Here is a 19,652-nt window from a genome sequence, read left to right as displayed (position 1 = left end):
TTAATGCATTCTAACGACTATCAGTTAGACTCACTAATGCAAGACCTGGTTCGCTAAGACCACCGCTCTGATACCAACTGTGAAGACCCGTCCTAATCCATCCGAACGAAGTCCATATCGATTATAAACGATTCACAACAGTTGATTACATCGCGAGATACTTGACCTCTATATGATACATTTTACAAACATTGCATTCGTTTTTGAAAAGACAAACTTTCATTACATCGAAAGTTGACAGGCATGCATACCATTTCATAATATATCCAACTATAATTGACTTGATAATAATCTTGATGAACTCGACGACTCGAATGCAACGTCTTTTGAAATATGCCATGAATGACTCCAAGTAATATCTATAAAATGAGCAAATACACAGCGGAAGATTTCTTTCGTACCTGAGAATAAACATGCTTTAAAGTGTCAACCAAAAGGTTGGTGAGTTCATTAGTTTAACTTAAACAATCGTTTCCATCATTTTAATAGACCACAAGATTTCAGATTTCCATTTCTCATAAACATACGTCCCATGCATAGAGACAAAAATATCATTCATATGGATTGAACACCTGGTAACCGACATTAACAATATGCATATATAAGAATATCCCCATCATTCCGGGATCCTCCTTCGGACATGATATAAATTTCGAAGTACTAAAACATCCGGTACTTTGGATGGGGCTTGTTGGGCCCGATAGATCTATCTTTAGGATTCGCGTCAATTAGGGTGTCTGTTCCCTAATTCTTAGATTACCAGACTTAATAAAAAGGGGCATATTCGACTTCGATAATCCAACCATAAAATGTAGTTTCACGTACTTGTGTCAATTTCGTAAAACAGTTATAAAAGTTGCGCATGTATTCTCAGCCCAAAAATATAAAGGGTAAAAAGGCAAATGAAACTCACGATACTGTATTTTGTAGTAAAAATACATATGACGTCATTGAACAATGCAGGGTTGGCCTCGGATTCACGAACCTATATCAATTGTGTATATATTAATACGTATAATGTAAGTTACAAAATTTCATTTATTAATATGTATTATTTATATATTATAGTTTTGTAGAATTTATTCTAACCTTTATTTTAAAACGTATACTTATATTATATTTTAAGTTATATTTTATATATATATCGATTTTATGTATATATATCTATAATGATTTACGTTTATATAAATAGTGACATTAATATATTTATATACATATATTTGTGGTTAGTATTGTATTTATGAAATTTTATTAGTTTGTTATGTGAATTATTAATACAATCCTAGTATATACCATAAGTATATATATAGTGTACAAAAGATTTATTTGTTAAAATAATAATTTAGATAATAATGATTTACTAATAATAATAATAATTTTATTAATAATGATAATACTAATAGCAAAAAAAATGAAAATGATAACTGTTAATGATACTAATAATAATAACTCTAAAATAATATTAATACTAATACCATACTTATGTTAATAATAAGGGTTCTAATATTTATAAAATGATAAATGATAATCATAATAATACTAGTAAATATTAATGATGATACTGATAAATATGATATTATTAATTGTAAATGTACTGATGATACTATTATTTATAAACCGGTACAAATTCTAATATTGATGATAATAATATATTTTTATTTCCTTCATAATAATAATAATGATAATCATAATCATAATCCTAATGATGATAAAATACTAAAATGATAAGTTTATTACTAATAATAATATTATTAATACCTATCATAATAATAATAGTAATGTCTATAATACTTTCAAATATGATAACAAGTATGATACTAATAATAACAATAACAATAACAATCAAAACAATCACAATAATAATAATAATACTAATAATAATTAATATATAATAACAATAATAAAATTAGAAAAGAAAACTACCTCACATGAAAAGAGTTTCAAAAAAAAAAAGAAACTACCGTCCTCTGGACTCGATCTCGTGACCACATGCTCACACGCAAACACTCTCGACCATCCCACCAATTCTGATTCTCTGTACTAATATCGAATTTAAATTTTATATATAAACTGTTTTTCTTCTATTCCTCTTCTTCTCCACAAGTCTCATGGATTCAACAAAACATCAATAACCAAAAAAAATAAAAAAATCGGGGTTCCCTTTAAAGCTTCAAAACATTACAGAAAAAAAAATAATTTGGGTTCTAAAAAAAAAAAAAAAAAAAAACACTAAGGCCTACTGCAGCGTCGGTTCTTGGAACAAAACAAAAAAAATTGATTTCGTAATAGATAACATTATAGATAATGTTTATAACACGAAATAGTTTTCTAAACATGTATAAAAACTACTGGAATCGTCAATTTGATCAGAAACATATACACGAACGCGAATTTGTCTCAAGAACAATTGTTGACTTTTTTAAACTAAACTTTGACTTCAAAATTCAAGATCGATATAAAGATTTGAGAGTTGAGATTTTGCAGATAGATTCAAAGAAAGATTTCTAACCTTTCTGCATTTTTAGATTTTGAAACTTTATTCGAAATTGAATTAAGAGAAAAAAAAATTGGAGCGTGCAGAGAAGAAGAAAACAAAAATATCGCTGTGCTCTTTAATCCCATTGGATTTCCTTTTTATTTGATTTGCAATTATACATAATCATGTTGTAATAATAGAGATCGGTTGATAAAAAATGGAGAAAATGTCAACACAGGTTCACGAGTTGGGAGCAGGAAAGAAACAAAAAAAAAAATAATAATAGAGATAAAGGATACAGAGGTCAAGCGTATAATATAGATCCCTACTGTTTTTTTTTAATTAATAATAATAATATATAATAACAATACTATTAATATCTAATAATATTAATAAAATTAATAATAATGATAAATATAATATTAATGATAATAATAATTGTAAAAATGATAATAATAATAATAATAATAATACCATACTAATTATGATAATATTAATATTTTATCGATAATAATAATATTAGTAATAATAATCTAATTTATACATCCAATTTCATCTTTATATGATATAAAGTGATATTATGAATACAAATATTGATATTTGACGATACAAATAACATTACTACAACAACTATATTTGTATTTAAATTTAATTTATTAATATCATCTATTATTATGTAATATTTAATAATTATGTAATATGTATTGTAACATATACTGAATATTATATATTTATGCATTTTAATATAAATATATTATAATATTTATTTACATACTAATTATATTATACTTATGTATGTAATTATGAAAAATATAAATGTTTTATATATGTAAGTATTATATATATTTATTAAAATAGTACATTATTTCATCATAGATATATTATAAATTTCTACATATACATAATATAATAATTATGTATAAAATCATATATATATATATATATATATATATATATATATATATATATATATATATATATATATGTATACTACCATATATATAAAATCATGTTTTAAATGTTGAGTAGATGATTAATTATGTATATTAAACAATTAACTACAAAGTATAACATTGTACATTTAATATTTTGATAACGTTGGTAAAATATGTTTGAATCATTTATATACAATATACTATATATATTCAAAATGAAAATCTTTAGTTATTAAATGTTATCTTTTATAATAACAAAATTACTTAATAGTTCATTAATACTAATATAATTAGTTTTATATATAATTATTTATATTTACATTCTTAGTTACAATTAAAGGTTCGTGAATCGTCGGAAATAGTTAAAGGTCAAATGTTATCATGAAATAGTTCAAACATAATGAGACTCGGTTTAATAGACTTTGCTTATCGAGTCGAATCATATAAGATTATGTTTAAATTTGGTCGGAAATTCCCGGGTCATCACAGTTTTGGCTGATGGAGTAACAACTCTACAAGTCTTGGCTACGTGACCCACCTTCTCGCACTTGGTGCATTTGGCCTTATACCATCCTTCATGATGTCTCTCACATCTTTTACAATAAGGACGTTTTCCCTTATACAATTTGTTGAATTTTCCTTTATAAAGTTTGTTGATTTTGCTTTTAGAATTTTCTTGCTTCATCCCTTCTCTCTTCCTTTTTGCACCTTCTTTCTCCTTATGTTTGTCGATAAAATAGCTTGCCATGCAAGCAGCTTCTTGTATGGTGCTCGGGTTCTCCAAGATAACATCTCTTCAAACTTTATTAGGCAATCCATTGATGTAGCATTGGATCCCTAGATATTCGGGAGTAGCCATGAGAACAAACTCTTGAAATTGGTTGGTGTAGCTCATGAGATCAGCATTCACCATTTCTATATTACTGAGCCCAGGTCTTTCAGTACTCTTGTATGTAGGGGGCGGGTAGTTTATGAAACTTTGATAAGAACGAATAGTCGAAAGGTTTTGCGGTATGCCATTGTTGCCATTGCCTTGAACAGAGGACTCGGACTTGGATTCTTCCTCAACTTCTTCTTCTTCAATTCTCTCCTCCACAAACTCTTCCTCCTCGTCATCCCCATCATAGTTATCATTAGTGTGGGATTCTTCCAAATGAGGGTAGTGTGGTGGACTAGCAGGGACATAGTTTGGGTGAGTTGGTGAAAATGGCGGGGAGACGGGTCCATAAGTCGGTGTGTGGACAGATCTTTCGGAGTAGGATCCGTCGGACTCGTTGTCGGAGATGATGATCGGGCTATTGCGAGACATCCTAAATGAATAGAATGAGAGATGATTAGGTAGGTTCTAAAGATGACGCAAAAGCACGAGTAAAACGTAAGGGAAAAATGCACTAGAACTAAAACAGGAAAGGTTATAGTCCTATAGATTGCTAAGGCACCTAACTAACACATAAGGCACACATAATATGCAATCCTGGTTCTCTATAACAACCTGGCTCTGATACCACTCTGTCATACCCCCAAATAGGGTCGGGGAAATATGACTTTACAATATCACAACACAAGTATGTATAAACGAGAACGACTCTATATGAGACATTTTAATTAAAAACCAATGTATTAACGCAGCGGAATGTATAAGTCATTACAATTTGTAAATCCAAAATGTAAATGTAAACTAAATTGTTTTAATGCATAATGTAAATGATAAAAATGCGGACTCCAAAGCAGCAAAGCCCAAATAGCACACAAAGTCTTTAGCAATCTTCACCTGAGACAAAACATGCTTAAAGTGTCAACTAAAAAGGTTGAGTGAACAACATAGGTTTAATAATTATAACAAGTTTTAGACCACAAGATTTAAATAAGCGGTTTAATCAGTTCGGTAGTAGTGCTGGTGTATATGATATCGATACTAACCATAAGTTACCCTAAACACATCACGTTCGTGTCGTTCATCGTTATTATGTATCCATTGACCAGCGGTCATTCGGATAGAGACGTCACCCTCAATAGCGCTATCACAATAACTAAGCTTACCAAATTCCAGTAATTAACGATATCATGGTAGGGATTAAGCATGAATCAAAGCATGTTAGCAAACAGTTTGAACTGATCAAAGTAAAGTTTGAGTACTTGCGTCTAAGCATAAAAAAATTTTAAAAAGCAAGCATGTGTCTCACCCCAAAGTTTATAAACAGTTAAGAAATAGTAAAAAGTGGGGCTATGAAGTTCACCTTAGTAGCAGATAGGTATTCCACGCAAGTAGTAAGTACGAAATGTGTAATCGAGGATCTCAACCTAGAGATATAATATTCGATTAGTTAATGTCCAGTAGGCATATAGCTTGTTTATTAATATAGTAAACTATATTAACAGTGACCGTTCTCGAGAAAAGTTATATTTTTATGAATGATATTATACTTAGTGTTATTAAATGTTACTATATAGGTATGTGTATAGGTTATACTAATAATAGTATTATATAAATCTTTAATTATTCAATCTTTATATATATACCTATTATTATATGTTACACCTATAAATATACATCTATGTGATACATACATATATATTCTGTATTATTATTATACATGTATGTGTTCAACACTATATGATACATACATGGTAGGTGTAAGATGATACACATATATATATACTCATTACTTTTTATTATTATTATTAGGTTTACTAACTTATTAGCTTACATAATGAACATTCATACATACATACACACGTACATATACATACACATATACACATACATATACACGTATGTATTTATTTACATATACACATACACATATACATACAGTGTATACATGCACATACATACGTTTGCATGCATGCATGGACATGTATTATTATTATCATTATTCTTTACTACATAAAATCATAACCTTTTATTAATAAACTTAACCTTGTAACTTTAACATAAAATCATAAAATCATAAGTTTTTATCTAAATAACTAATCATGTTCATTAACCCTAGTCTTTAATAATCATAATCATACATCTTTTATCATAATCATCATCTTTATAATTATACTTTTAACATCATCAATATCTTATTCATAAGACTTCATACATAATTATTTAACTTACTCATAACCTATGCCAAAATCATTAACCATAATAATTATTCAAAACTTTTAATCCCTAATCTTAATATTCAATCAATTCTTTACTATCATAATCATAATCTAGTTTCATCACTTATTCATATTCATAATCATGATTCATAATCTCTTAACTATTATTATTAACTAGCTTTATGATCAAATCAATTACTTATTATTATTCAACACTAATTCATTAAACTTTAACACATAAAATCATAAACATAATTTTTAGCTTTTGCATTAATTCATAACTTTTATTCATAACTTTTTTTAACATTACCATTATCTATTCAAGATTCATGATCATACTTCATATTCAATAATACTTATTAATATTCTTATATGTAATTAAGTAAAGAACAAAGTTAACTAGGGTGTAAGACTACCTTAAGCAAGGTTTGAAGCCAAAGATTGATGATGATACGTGCAGAAACAGAAACCAAGCAGCTGCAGCAACAACCACGACCCAAAAGAAGTCTGTTTGGGTCTGAATTGATCACGTACAGAAACAGATTGCAGCAGCAGCAAATAACGACCCAACAGAGGGCTGTTTGGGTCTGACCTACCTTGACAGAATCAACAGCAAAACTCAGCAGACAAAACGCAGCAACTAGGGTTGTTTGTGGGGCTGTTTTGGTTCGTAGAAGCAGCAAGAAATTTGGCAGCAACCCCAGTAATAAACGAACAGCAACTATGGCTGTTAAGGTGGAGAGTACAAGGCTGTTTGGATGGCTGATTAGCAGGTTTGTTTGAAGGTGATCATTGTCGACTGTAGGCTAGGGCTGTAGGGGATGTTTACTCGACCAAAAATAGGCTGTGTTGAGGCTGTTTATGATTCGACAGAGAGAGGGAATAGCTGGAGTATCTAGTCGACAATTGCAGGTTATTTGTGGTGATTAATCTAGAAATCACGATGGCTTTATATAGTTGTTGGAGTTTCCTAATTGCACTCTAATTCTTGGAGATTAAGGAAGGAAACTAGGATCAAGCTAGGATTTGCAAAGCTTAGTGAACAAGTTTTTCTAAAACAAAAACCCCTAAGAACTTATACGATCGAGTTATTTATGATTATGTAATCTTTATATATTTTTTTATGGAATACTTATTTATTTATATATATTATTTATATATTTTTATTATTATTATTATTATTATTAAGGTTACATTTATTTAATTACATTTTATTTATTTATTAAACCCTAATCTTTTATAAATTTTATTTATTCCAATTAGTTTCGTGTTTATTTTTATAGTTTATATAATGTCACTTTTAATATTAATACACATAGTTTATATTATTTATTAAGTACTAGGGTTAGGGTTCATTATTTAATATTTAATGGTATTAGGGTTTTGTAATTAATAGGTACGGTTAGGTTTAGGGTTTTATATCATATTAGGGTTTTTAATAATAATTACGATCATTTAATGAAAGTATAATGTTCGTTTGTCGAAATGAATAACAACCCTAATGATGATGCACAAAATATGACATTGAAACCCTAAGGACAACTTGATTAATTCAGAAGGGAAAAAATGAGGGTTGTTATAATATTAGGGTTTATAGGGTTTAGACATGATGATTTAGAAATTTAGGGTTTAGGGTTTAGATTTAGGATTTAGATTGAGTTTTTAACACGAACGGTTTAGAATTTAGGGTTTAGGGTTTGGGGTTTTAGGTTTAGGGACTAAACCCACAACACCAAACCCTAAACCCTAAACTATAAATCGGGCTAAATTTTACTTCACTAAACATGAAAAAAAAAAAAAAAAAAAAAAAAAAACGTTAACATTCTTCACGATCAATATTATCTTGAATATTATTTTTGTCGGTCGTTTTTCCGCCTAAATAATAACATTCATCACGAAGTGTCTTTTTTAAATGTTTATATTTTCGTGTGATCTTGATGCTTGAAAAAAAAATTCCAAGAAAAACGAAAAAAAATAAAAAATTTTGCTTTCCCCCTCTTGGTTAATTCCTCATTGATCCTGCCCTATATATATATATATATATATATAGGGGCAGGATCAATGGGGAAGTAACCAATCGGGGGGAAGCGGGGGGAAGAAAAAAATTTGTTTTTTGAAAAAACTTTGTTCACGAACATTATAGATTGGATGAAAATAAGAACATTTAGAAAAGACACTTCGTGATGAATTTTATTATTTTGGCGGGAAAACGATCGACAAAAATAACATTCATGTAACACCCCGTTTTCCCCGTATATGATTTATAGTTGTATTGGGTATGTACGATAGATGTAAGAAGGGTTCGGGGCATTTTCTAGTGTTAAAGCCTTGTGTGCGAGAAGTGGAGTCAGATCACGTGGAACGTCGCGGTGTGACGAATGAGACCGCGGCACGGCAATCAACTAGAAATTAGATCAGAAAGTGTGGTAAAGAAGGCACCAGACTCAGGCAAAGGTTGCGGCGCGACCATTAATGATGCGGCGCGGCATACTGTGCGAACTGGCACCAGATTCTTTAATATTAAATGAAGTTCAAGGGCAATTTGGTCATTTCATGATTGAGCCAGATGGGGATCTTAAATCTGGACCACCCATTTCATTTCTCATTTTGTTTTTCCTTTTCTTTTCATTTTTCCTCTCAAACTCAAATACCCACTTGATTTCAAAGGGATTTTTGGAAAGGAAGAAGCGGAATTTGATCTTTGGCGTAGTTGACAAGTTTGTTCTCCTCGTTCTTAGCTACACGGTGATACTAGTGGTAAGCTCTAACTCTGAATTTCGTTTTCGTGTTCATCATTCAAATTTGGGGCTTTTGATTGTATGATTCATAGATGGAACCCATTTAGTTTTTAATTGAAGATTAACACCGAGATTCGGGTTTGTAAGTGTTAGAGGCGGGTTTTGGGTTGGTTAATGATCTAACCATGTTTAAGACTTGAGAATGGTGTATAATCACTAGCATTAGTGATTATTGGTGTTTTGGAGACTTTTAGGGTTTTCGTGGTTGACTAATTTTGACTAGAGTCAAAATTATGGTTTGTTGAGGATTATGACCCGAATGTCGATTCGATGAGATTTGTAAACTTAAAATGGATTAAGTTGAAGTATAAAATCGAGTTAAACATGTTTTGGTGTCAAAACTTGTAAATGATGAGATTTTGACCTTATGGGTCAAAATTAGGGTTTATGGAAGATTTTGAGAACGATAAGTGTTTAACACTTGTGTTCAGGTTTAATTGGCATATTAGGACCATTATCACTTGTGTTAGTGATTATTGGTTAGTTTGGGAGCGGTTTGTCCTTGGAAGTGCATTTGGGTCGAAATTGCACTAAGTGTCGAATTGGGTTGGTTTGTAGATCCAATCTAAGTGTGTTGTTGAATTTGTGATAATGGATTAGGTACTTTTCATTGACGAGTTGCGGATTACTTGGAAGCATTTTCTTCAAGGCGACAAGGTGAGTGTTAATATCCTATATGCATATGTATGTGTAGGATGGGTGCGGGTCGGGTGAAGTGGTTCTCGGTCATAGAGCTCACTTCACATATAGGTGGAGTGATGGACTTGTGTATAGGTCCAATTGGCACGTTTGTGCGTTTTGGTTGACCACCTTTGGTGAGGTACACGCTTGTGTGTACGTTATCACACGTGGTTGTGATTTGGATGTTATAACCCCAATGGCGAAGGGTTGATATTGTTGTGAAGTGGATGACCCCGATGTGGTGGATTTTATAATCCCGTGACCGTGGGTTTTGATGTTGAGAAGTGAATCGCGTGTAGTTCGGATTCACGATAACTCGTGTAGTTCGGTCATCTTATTGAGGTAGTAATCTCGTGTGGTTTCGGATTACTAAGGCTTGTGTAGTTCGACCAACCTCGATGTTGTGAAGATAGTAATCTCGTGTGGGTTCGGATTACTAAGGCTCGTGTAGTTCGGCCAATCTTCATTGTGGCGTTTGGTATTCGGTAATGGGTTAAGGGGTTAACCTTATTTCATTTTATATTGTTATATATATTAATGTAATGTTGTGTTGAAGCTAACCCTCCGGGTGTAGCTTATTGGCGTTGTTCACATAGTCGTTGGTGAACTTACACTTTGTTGATATCTTTAGCTTGTTGCTTAGAGATAGTACGGTATGCTTAGTGTAGTTGCCTTATACATGGATGCTTCGGTATGCGGTATTTGATATTTGTGTGGCGTGTCCATTTTATACATATATATGTATGTAGTATATTATCATTCACTAAGCGTTAGCTTACCCTCTCGTTGTTGCTATTTTTATAGGTTCGCAGGCTTGGCGGCTCGGGTAAGCTTGGGAATTAGAGATCTTGGCTAGGTTGCTTTAGAAGATCTTGCTTTTGGACTCGATTAGGATTTGGGTAGCGTAGTCCCAAATCACCATGCTCGGTTTAGTGTAAATGTAACTAGTCGGGTCATAATGATTATAACCGGTTTACGATTTAATTAATGAACTATTGCATTAGGGAGTTTAAACTATTAATGTATGTTTTAAGTTCGTTGAACTTACTTTGGTAACAAATATGTTTTAGAAATTGTGTAATGGGACCTAAAGTATTATTTAACGCGTATTAAAAGGAAAAAAAATTTATGGGCCGGTTTTAATACGGGTTGGGTCGTTACAAGTGGTATCAGAGCCTAATTTTAGGCGACTTGAGATAGGTGCCTAAACTTAGACTTTTGTGTGTGCTTATTTGTTGCGGGACTTGTAGGTGAACGGTTCGGAATAGGTTATAGTTAGTGCCTTGTTGTAGGTGGACTAACGTCGATATTGGTAATGCGGATATTATTAATATATTAATTGTGTTGTGATAATAATTCTCGCGTATGTGTATATCGCGTAGAATTTTGTTTGTGTTTGGTTATATCATCGAGCGAGGCGGTCGTTGTACTAACGAGTTGAGATGACGTGTGTGCGTAATAAGGACTTGCAAACCTTATTACGGGTGCAAATCGTGTCAAACAAGTGATGTACGACGAGTGTTTAGCAAGATGGACCGGTGTGGAGTGTGTGTTTTATACGTTCATGATCTAATCGCTTTACATTCCTTAGAATGGCGATGGGAAGTGGGATCGAGACGAACAATGCTGAGTTTAACACTAGAGTTGCGGCCACCGTTGCGGAGCAAATGAGTGCGTTTCGAGAAGAAATGGATAGGAAGTATTCCGAATTTTGGGGTAGTAGTGAAATGGACCGTTGTCTTAAGAGCTTCATAAGGACTAAACCCCCTTTGTATGACGGGAAACCGGATCCTTTGGTAAGTACAACTTGGATCTCGGATGTCGAAGGGTGTTTTCGTACTATTGAATGCCCTCCTGAGAAGAAGACGAGACTCGCTACTAGTTTGTTGCGGGGTAGGGTAAAGGATTGGTTGGATGGTAAGATTGATCTTGTCGGTGGTGAACCTTCAAGTGAGAGAAGGGTTGTTTCGTATGGTGCTCCGAGTAAAAGGACTAAGGGTCCGAGTGTGAGCACGGGTGGTATGCGGACGGTTATACCGGATTCTAGTGCATCTAGATGTTACAATTGTGGCATGAGGGGTCACAAGTCTTGGAAATGTTCGGTACCAAAGGGTGATGGTATGGTGTGTTTCAATTGCCAAGAAGAAGGACATCGTAAGTCAAAATGTCCCAAGTTAGCGGGGACGGGTGCGGCAAGGAGACGTTAAGGTACGTTTCATTTTAATAAATATGTCCTTTGATTATTTATTATGTGCCGTTTGAATTCGGCTTGTTAAATGCATTGTGATGTGCATGTTATTGTTATGGGTGACGTTCCTAATGGAAGTACCCTATGGTGATGTTTGATTGTTGGGCGAAGGGCGTAAGACTTGGTGCAACCAAGCATTCCTTAGTATTGAGAAATTTTCCACCAAGCCTTGGGAAAGGGTTTTGGTGTTCGGATGTTAGAACGTGTTCGCTCTCGTGTTAAAGTTGATGAACCGTGAGGTTCGTCGGGTGGTTGGAACCCTTGAGATCGAGTGTTTTGGATCTCGATGTATGATGGTAATGGAGTATATAAGACGCGACATTAGGTGCCTCATTTATACCTACTAGCGTGGTGTTCGACTCCGATTGTGTTGTGGTTACATTGTACTTAGGGTACCGGAGTGAAACCCTTAGGTACATGAGTGACTAGGTGGAAATTGACAAACTAGAGCAATTGGATGATTGCGAGGGTGTGGTTTGTGTAATCGTGGTACACTTTTTGTTCGAAGTGTTTAAGGATTGATTGAAATCCTTCATGTGCTCAAGGCTGGAGCAAGATATGGTGATGGGTCGTGTGAGCCCAAATCGTTTGTAAAGTTTACCTTTGGTAGCATTGTACGGTTGTACGAGTTGTGGATATGGAACGTAGTTCCAAGTGGGGGAGTTACACTTCCGCACGAGGAAGTTTTAGTGTGAGATTTCGGATGATGCTTTTGGTAGATCCGGAAAATGTTGTCGAGACCTGGTTTTGGTCGATTTGTGGTAGATTACAATTTCGGATAAATTGTACTTATGGTTTGGATTTGAATTATCACCGAGGTGGTAATGTGGTAAATCTCGTTGAGAGATAATGGACGTGTTTGGTGAGCAAGGTGAAATCCTTCAGTTAAGGGAGGTGTGTGTCGGATTCTCTTCTAGAGAATTATTGTTTTCTGCCTATGTTTGATATAGGTGGTTCTTGCTCGAGTGTGTGAATGGTTAGTGGTATCCGTTAGGATTCACTATGGCGTAGCAGAGCGCGATGTTACGCTACTCGTCGTTCGAGGCCAAAAGGGCGTTGATTGATGAAGCATGACTTTCGGAGTCCGCTGACTTCATCATGGTATTGGTGATTGATGAAGCATGACCTTTGGGTCCGCTGACTTCATCATGGGAGTATGCGATTGGTGGAGCATGACCTTCGGGGTCCGCTGACTTCATCATGAGCGAGGTGTTATATCGGTGAAGCATGATTTTTGACGGGGTCCGCTGACTTCATCCGGTGTTGAGATTGGTGAAGCATGATCTTCGGGTCCGCTGACTTCATCATGGTAGTGGATCGCGTGTGATTTCGGATTCACGATGACTCGTGTGGTTTCGGTCATCTTATTGTGGAAGTGAGTCGCGTGTAGTTCGGATTCACAAATGACTCATGTGGGTTCGGTCATTGTATTAAGGAGTGAGTCTCGTGTAGTTCGGATTCACAAATGACTCGTGTAGTTCGGTCATTCCTCAGGGATAGTGACTCTCGTGTAGTTCGGATTCACTATGGCGTGTGTAGTTCGGCCAATCCCGATTGTTGTTGTGGTGAAGGTAGTGAGTCGCGTGTAGTTCGGATTCACTAAGGCGCGTGTGTTTTCGGACAGCCTTCGGGTTGTGTGATCTGCCGGTTGTTTTATACGCCGATGGTGGGGTCGTAAGGACCATGATGTTTGATCTATTGGTTGTTTTATACACCAATTGTGGGGTCGTAAGGACCATGTTGTGGGAACAATCGGTTGTTTATACGCCTATGGTGGGGTCGTGAGGACCATGTTGTATGATTAGTGATGCGATAGCCGTGTTTCGCTCACATGTTGCTACGAGTGTGACGATAGTCGATTTTGTACACCTTGGGATTAACGTTACCATAGTCATTTTGGGCGTTATCGGTCTTAACCGTTTGTTATAATGTTACGGTAGTTGCGTATTGGTCTTATTGCGCACTACAAGGGATGTTTAGTGATTGGTGTTATCCGTAAGGATTCGTTTGGTTCGGTCTTCATCGTTTCGGGTTGTTGACCTTAGGTTTAGACTGGTTGCTTTTAGCGTCGTACTCAGTAAGGGTCCGCTAAGGGATCGATATCTCGGTACGAGATTGGTTGAGTTTTCCCGATGTTAGGGAATGAGCATGGTTTTAGTGCTCGGATTGTGGATTTGAAAAATCGTGGGTGACGATTTAGTTGTTAAAGGCAATTCAGTGGGAAGAATTGCTTAGGAAAGTCGGTTGGGACTTATGTTTGAGGACCGTGAAGTGTGGTCCGTTTGGTTAAGTGACGAGGATCACGAGGACGTGATCGAGTCTAAGTGGGGGAGAGTTGTAACACCTCGTTTTCCCCGTATATGATTTATAGATGTATTGGGTATGTACGATAGATGTAAGAAGGGTTCGAGGCATTTTCTAGTGTTAAAGCCTTGTGTGCGAGAAGTGGAGTCAGATCACGTGGAACGTCGCGGCGCGACGAAGGAGGCCACGGTGCGGAAATCAACAAGAAATCAGATCAGAAAGTGTGGTAAAGAAGGCACCAGACTCAGGCAAAGGTCACGGCGCGACCATTAATGCCGCGGCGCGGCCTACTGTGCGAACTGGCACCAGATTCTTTAATATTAAATGAAGTTCAAGGGCAATTTGGTCATTTCACGATTGAGCCAGATGGGGATCTTAAATCTGGACCACCCATTTCATTTCTCATTTTATTTTTCCTTTTCTTTTCATTTTTCCTCTCAAACTCAAACACCCACTTGATTTCAAAGGGATTTTTGGAAAGGAAGAAGCGGGATTTGATCTTTGGCGTAGTTGACAAGTTTTTTCTCCTCATTCTTAGCTACACGGTGATACTAGTGGTAAGCTCTAACTCCAAATTTCGTTTTCGTGTTCATCATTCAAATTTGGGGCTTTTGATTGTATGATTCATAGATGGAACCCATTTAGTTGTTAATTGGAGATTAACACCGAGATTCGGGTTTGTAAGTGTTAGAGGCGAGTTTTGGGTTGGTTAATGATCTAACCATGTTTAAGACTTGAGAATGGTGTATAATCACTAGCATTAGTGATTATTGGTGTTTTGGAGAATTTTAGGGTTTTCGTGGTTGACTAATTTTGACTAGAGTCAAAATTAGGGTTTGTTGAGGATTATGACCCGAATGTCGATTCGATGAGGTTTGTAAACTTAAAATGGATTAAGTTGAAGTATAAAATCGAGTTAAACATGTTTTGGTGTCAAAACTTGTAAATGATGAGATTTTGACCTTATGGGTCAAAATTAGGGTTTATGGGCGATTTTGAGAACGATAAGTGTTTAACACTTGTGTTCGGGTTTAATTGGCATATTAGGACTATTATCACTTGTGTTAGTGATTATTGGTTAGTTTGGGAGCGGTTTGTCCTTGGAAGTGCATTTGGGTCGAAATTGCACTAAGTGTCGAATTGGGTTGGTTTGTAGATCCAATCTAAGTGTGTTGTTGAATTTGTGATAATGGATTAGGTACTTTCCATTGACGAGTTGCGGATTACTTGAAAGCATTTTCTTCAAGGCAACAAGGTGAGTGTTAATATCCTATATGCATATGTATGTGTAGGATGGGTGCGGGTCGGGTGAAGTGGTTCTCGGTCATAGAGCTCACTTCACATATAGGTGGAGTGATGGACTTGTGTATAGGTCCAATTGGCACGTTTGTGCGTTTTGGTTGACCACCTTTGGCGAGGTACACGCTTGTGTGTACGTTATCACACGTGGTTGTGATTTGGATGTTATAACCCCAATGGCGAAGGGTTGATATTATTGTGAAGTGGATGACCCCGATGTGGTGGATTTTATAATCCCGTGACCGTGGGTTTTGATGTTGAGAAGTGAATCGCGTGTAGTTCGGATTCACGATGACTCGTGTATTTCGGTCATCTTATTGAGGTAGTAATCTCGTGTGGTTTCAGATTACTAAGGCTCGTGTGGTTCGACCAACCTCGATGTTGTGAAGATAGTAATCTCGTGTGGGTTCGGATTACTAAGGCTCGTGTAGTTCGGCCAATCTTCATTGTGGCGTTTGGTATTCGGTAATGGGTTAAGGGGTTAACCTTATTTCGTTTTATATTGTTATGTATATTAATGTAATGTTGTGTTGTAGCTAACCCTCCGGGTGTAGCTTATTGGCGTTGTTCACATCGTCGTTGGTGAACTTACACTTTGTTGATATCTTTAGCTTGTTGCTTAGAGATAGTACGGTATGCTTAGTGTAGTTGCCTTATACATGGATGCTTCGGTATGCGGTATTTGATATTTGTGTGGCGTGTCCATTTTATACATATATATGTATGTAGTATATTATCATTCACTAAGCGTTAGCTTACCCTCTCGTTGTTGCTATTTTTATAGGTTCGCAGGCTTGGCGGCTCGGGTAAGCTTGGGAATTAGAGATCTTGGCTAGGTTGCTTTAGAAGATCTTGCTTTTGGACTTGATTAGGATTTGGGTAGCGTAGTCCCAAATCACCATGCACGGTTTAGTGTAAACGTAACTAGTCGGGTCATAATGATTATAACCGGTTTACGATTTAATTAATGAACCATTGCATTAGGGAGTTTAAACTATTAATGTATGTTTTAAGTTCGTTGAACTTACTTTGGTAACAAATATGTTTTGGAAATTGTGTAATGGGACCTAAAGTATTATTTAACGCGTATTAAAAGGAAAAAAATTTATGGGCCGGTTTTAATACGGGTTGGGTTGTTTCAATTCAAGATAATATTGTTCGTGTTAAACACTCAATCGTTCGTGTTAAACACTCAATCTAAATCCTAAACTCTAAACCGTTCGTGTTAAACACTCAATCTAAATCCTAAATCTAAACCCTAAATCTAAACCCTAAACCCTAAATTTCTAAACCCTAATATCTAAACCCTATAAACCCTAATATCTAAACCCTAATGTCTAAAACCTCAACATACGCTCGAAAAACACGATAATTGTTATATATTACTTCTTCGAGCGTTTTCCCGCCAAAATAATAACATTCATCACGAAGTGTCTTTTCTAAATTTTCTTATTTTCATCCAATCTATAATGTTCGTGAACAAAGTTTTTTCAAAAAATGAAAAAAAAAAATTTGCTTCCCCCGCTTCCCCCCGAATGGTTACTTCCCTCTTGATCATACCACTAAGCAATAAATATATATATATATATATATATATATATATATATATATATATATATATATATATATATATATATGGGGGCAGGATTAATGGGGAAGTAACCAATCGGGGGGAAGCGGGGGGAAGCAAAAAAAAAAATTTCGTTTTTTTTTTTGAAATTTTTTTTTTCTGGCATCAAGATCACACGAAAATATGAAGATTTAGAAGAGACACTTCGTGATGAATGTTATTATTTAGGCGGGAAAATGATCGACAAAAATAACATTCAAGATAATATTGTTCGTGAAGAATATGAACGTTTTTTTTTCTTCATGTTTTGTGAAGTAAAATTTAGCCCGATTTAGAGTTTAGGGTTTAGGGTTTAGGGTTTGGTGGTTTGGGTTTATTCCATAAACCCAAAACACCAAACCCTAAACCCTAAACCCTAAACTCTAAACCGTTCGTGTTAAAAACTCAATCTAAATCCTAAATCTAAACCCTAAACCCTAAATTTCTAAACCCTAATATCTAAACCCTATAAAACCTAATATCTAAACCCTAATATCTAAACCCCAATAGCTAAAACCTCAAAATACGCTCGAAAAACACGATAATTGTTATATATTACTTCTTCGAGCGTTTTTCCGCCAAAATAAAAAAAATTATCACAAAGTGTCCCTACTAAATGTTCATATTTTCATCTCATCTATAATGTTCGTGAACAAAGTTTTTTCAAAAAAAAAAAAAAAAAAAAAAGTTTTTGCTTTCCCCCGCTTTCCCCCGAATGGTTACTTCCCTCTTGATCCTACCACTATATATATATATATATATATATATATATATATATATATATATATATATATATATAAAAACTTAACATGGGAACATGTTTGGAGTTTAGTTTGGGAGGCTTTAATTGGCTACTTAAGAATACGTATTCCTTTTACTCTTTCTTCAATTAGCTATTTTTATTCTAACAAAATCCTGAGGAAAAAAAATCAAAAATATGCCTAACAATATTAGAAATTTTTAATGACAATCTTAAGTTGTCAATAAAAACTATAAAATTTTAATAATCACCGTCACATAAAAATTTTAAGTATACCATAATACCACTATATATGAGGGGGGAAAAATCTGTTAATATTTGCTATCAAAATTATGGCGGTGATCCAATTTTCGCAAGTTTTTAAAAATATCGTTACTATTGGCAGTTACAACTTACAAGGACCATGGACCCCACTCAACCGCCAGAAATATAAAACCGTTAAAGATGTGAGTATGTCTCAATAATCTCATATTGCAACTCCATCTTCAAACCCTAATAACGCGCTTAATTGAAGGTAACCATAATTTTTCAATCACCAGTTCGTTTATTGATCATTGATTGTTCATTTCAGGCGTAAATTAGTCATGTAATTAATACACTTTTATTCTTGTTAAACTACATGCTATATATATGTAATTGTATATATTCTTGGAAAAAAATCTGTGTCATGTAGTCTAAAGTTGATTTAAAATAAATAAATTAATAAAATGATTACATCAATTGAGCGAGTTTTTCATCATCCAATTCTGATATACAATGTAATAATTGTGTTGTTACTCTCTGTTTGTTTATGCATACATTTCCTAGTTGTTTGACTTTTGATCATCGTTAGGCTTTGAATATCATGATACAATGTAATAAAATGATTACATCAATTGGTGTTTCAAATTTTGATACTAAAGTACTAACTGTGCATAATTATGGATCTACAGTTTTTCTATTTAAGCAGATTCAAGTGTTGTAATGATAATTGGATTTGAATTCATTTGAATATATCATGATCGATCAATTTGGTTGTAGAATCTGATTTCAATTGATCATTGGTTGTGATTTCGACACTATTATCGCCTACATATCACTATGTCATAGTTAAATGCGTGTGAATTTGGTTTCTAGGCGCACTAGTACATCTATCGAAATATGCCACGTGGCATGATACATGTATTCTAATAGATATACGTAACTGTAGTGTAGTATTATCTGGTGCAGATCTAGTATGTTACCAGTGGTTCCACTGAACTACGCGGTGATATAGTGGAATTAATTTGAGGTTATTAACTAGGGATACCAGTGGATAGTGTAAATTTTTTTGTATGACGCCATTAAAATAAGTCATCTATTAGAAAAAATTTTGGGGTATTAACTGATGACACCACCAGTGACCACCAATCATAGATCCGCCCCTGAATATTATGCGATTTTAACATGAAGCCTTCTGTATTCATAGCG

Source organism: Rutidosis leptorrhynchoides, chromosome 2 (assembly GCF_046630445.1).
Source record: "Rutidosis leptorrhynchoides isolate AG116_Rl617_1_P2 chromosome 2, CSIRO_AGI_Rlap_v1, whole genome shotgun sequence".
Classification (NCBI taxonomy): domain Eukaryota; kingdom Viridiplantae; phylum Streptophyta; class Magnoliopsida; order Asterales; family Asteraceae; genus Rutidosis; species Rutidosis leptorrhynchoides.
This window is presented reverse-complemented; position numbering follows the sequence as displayed.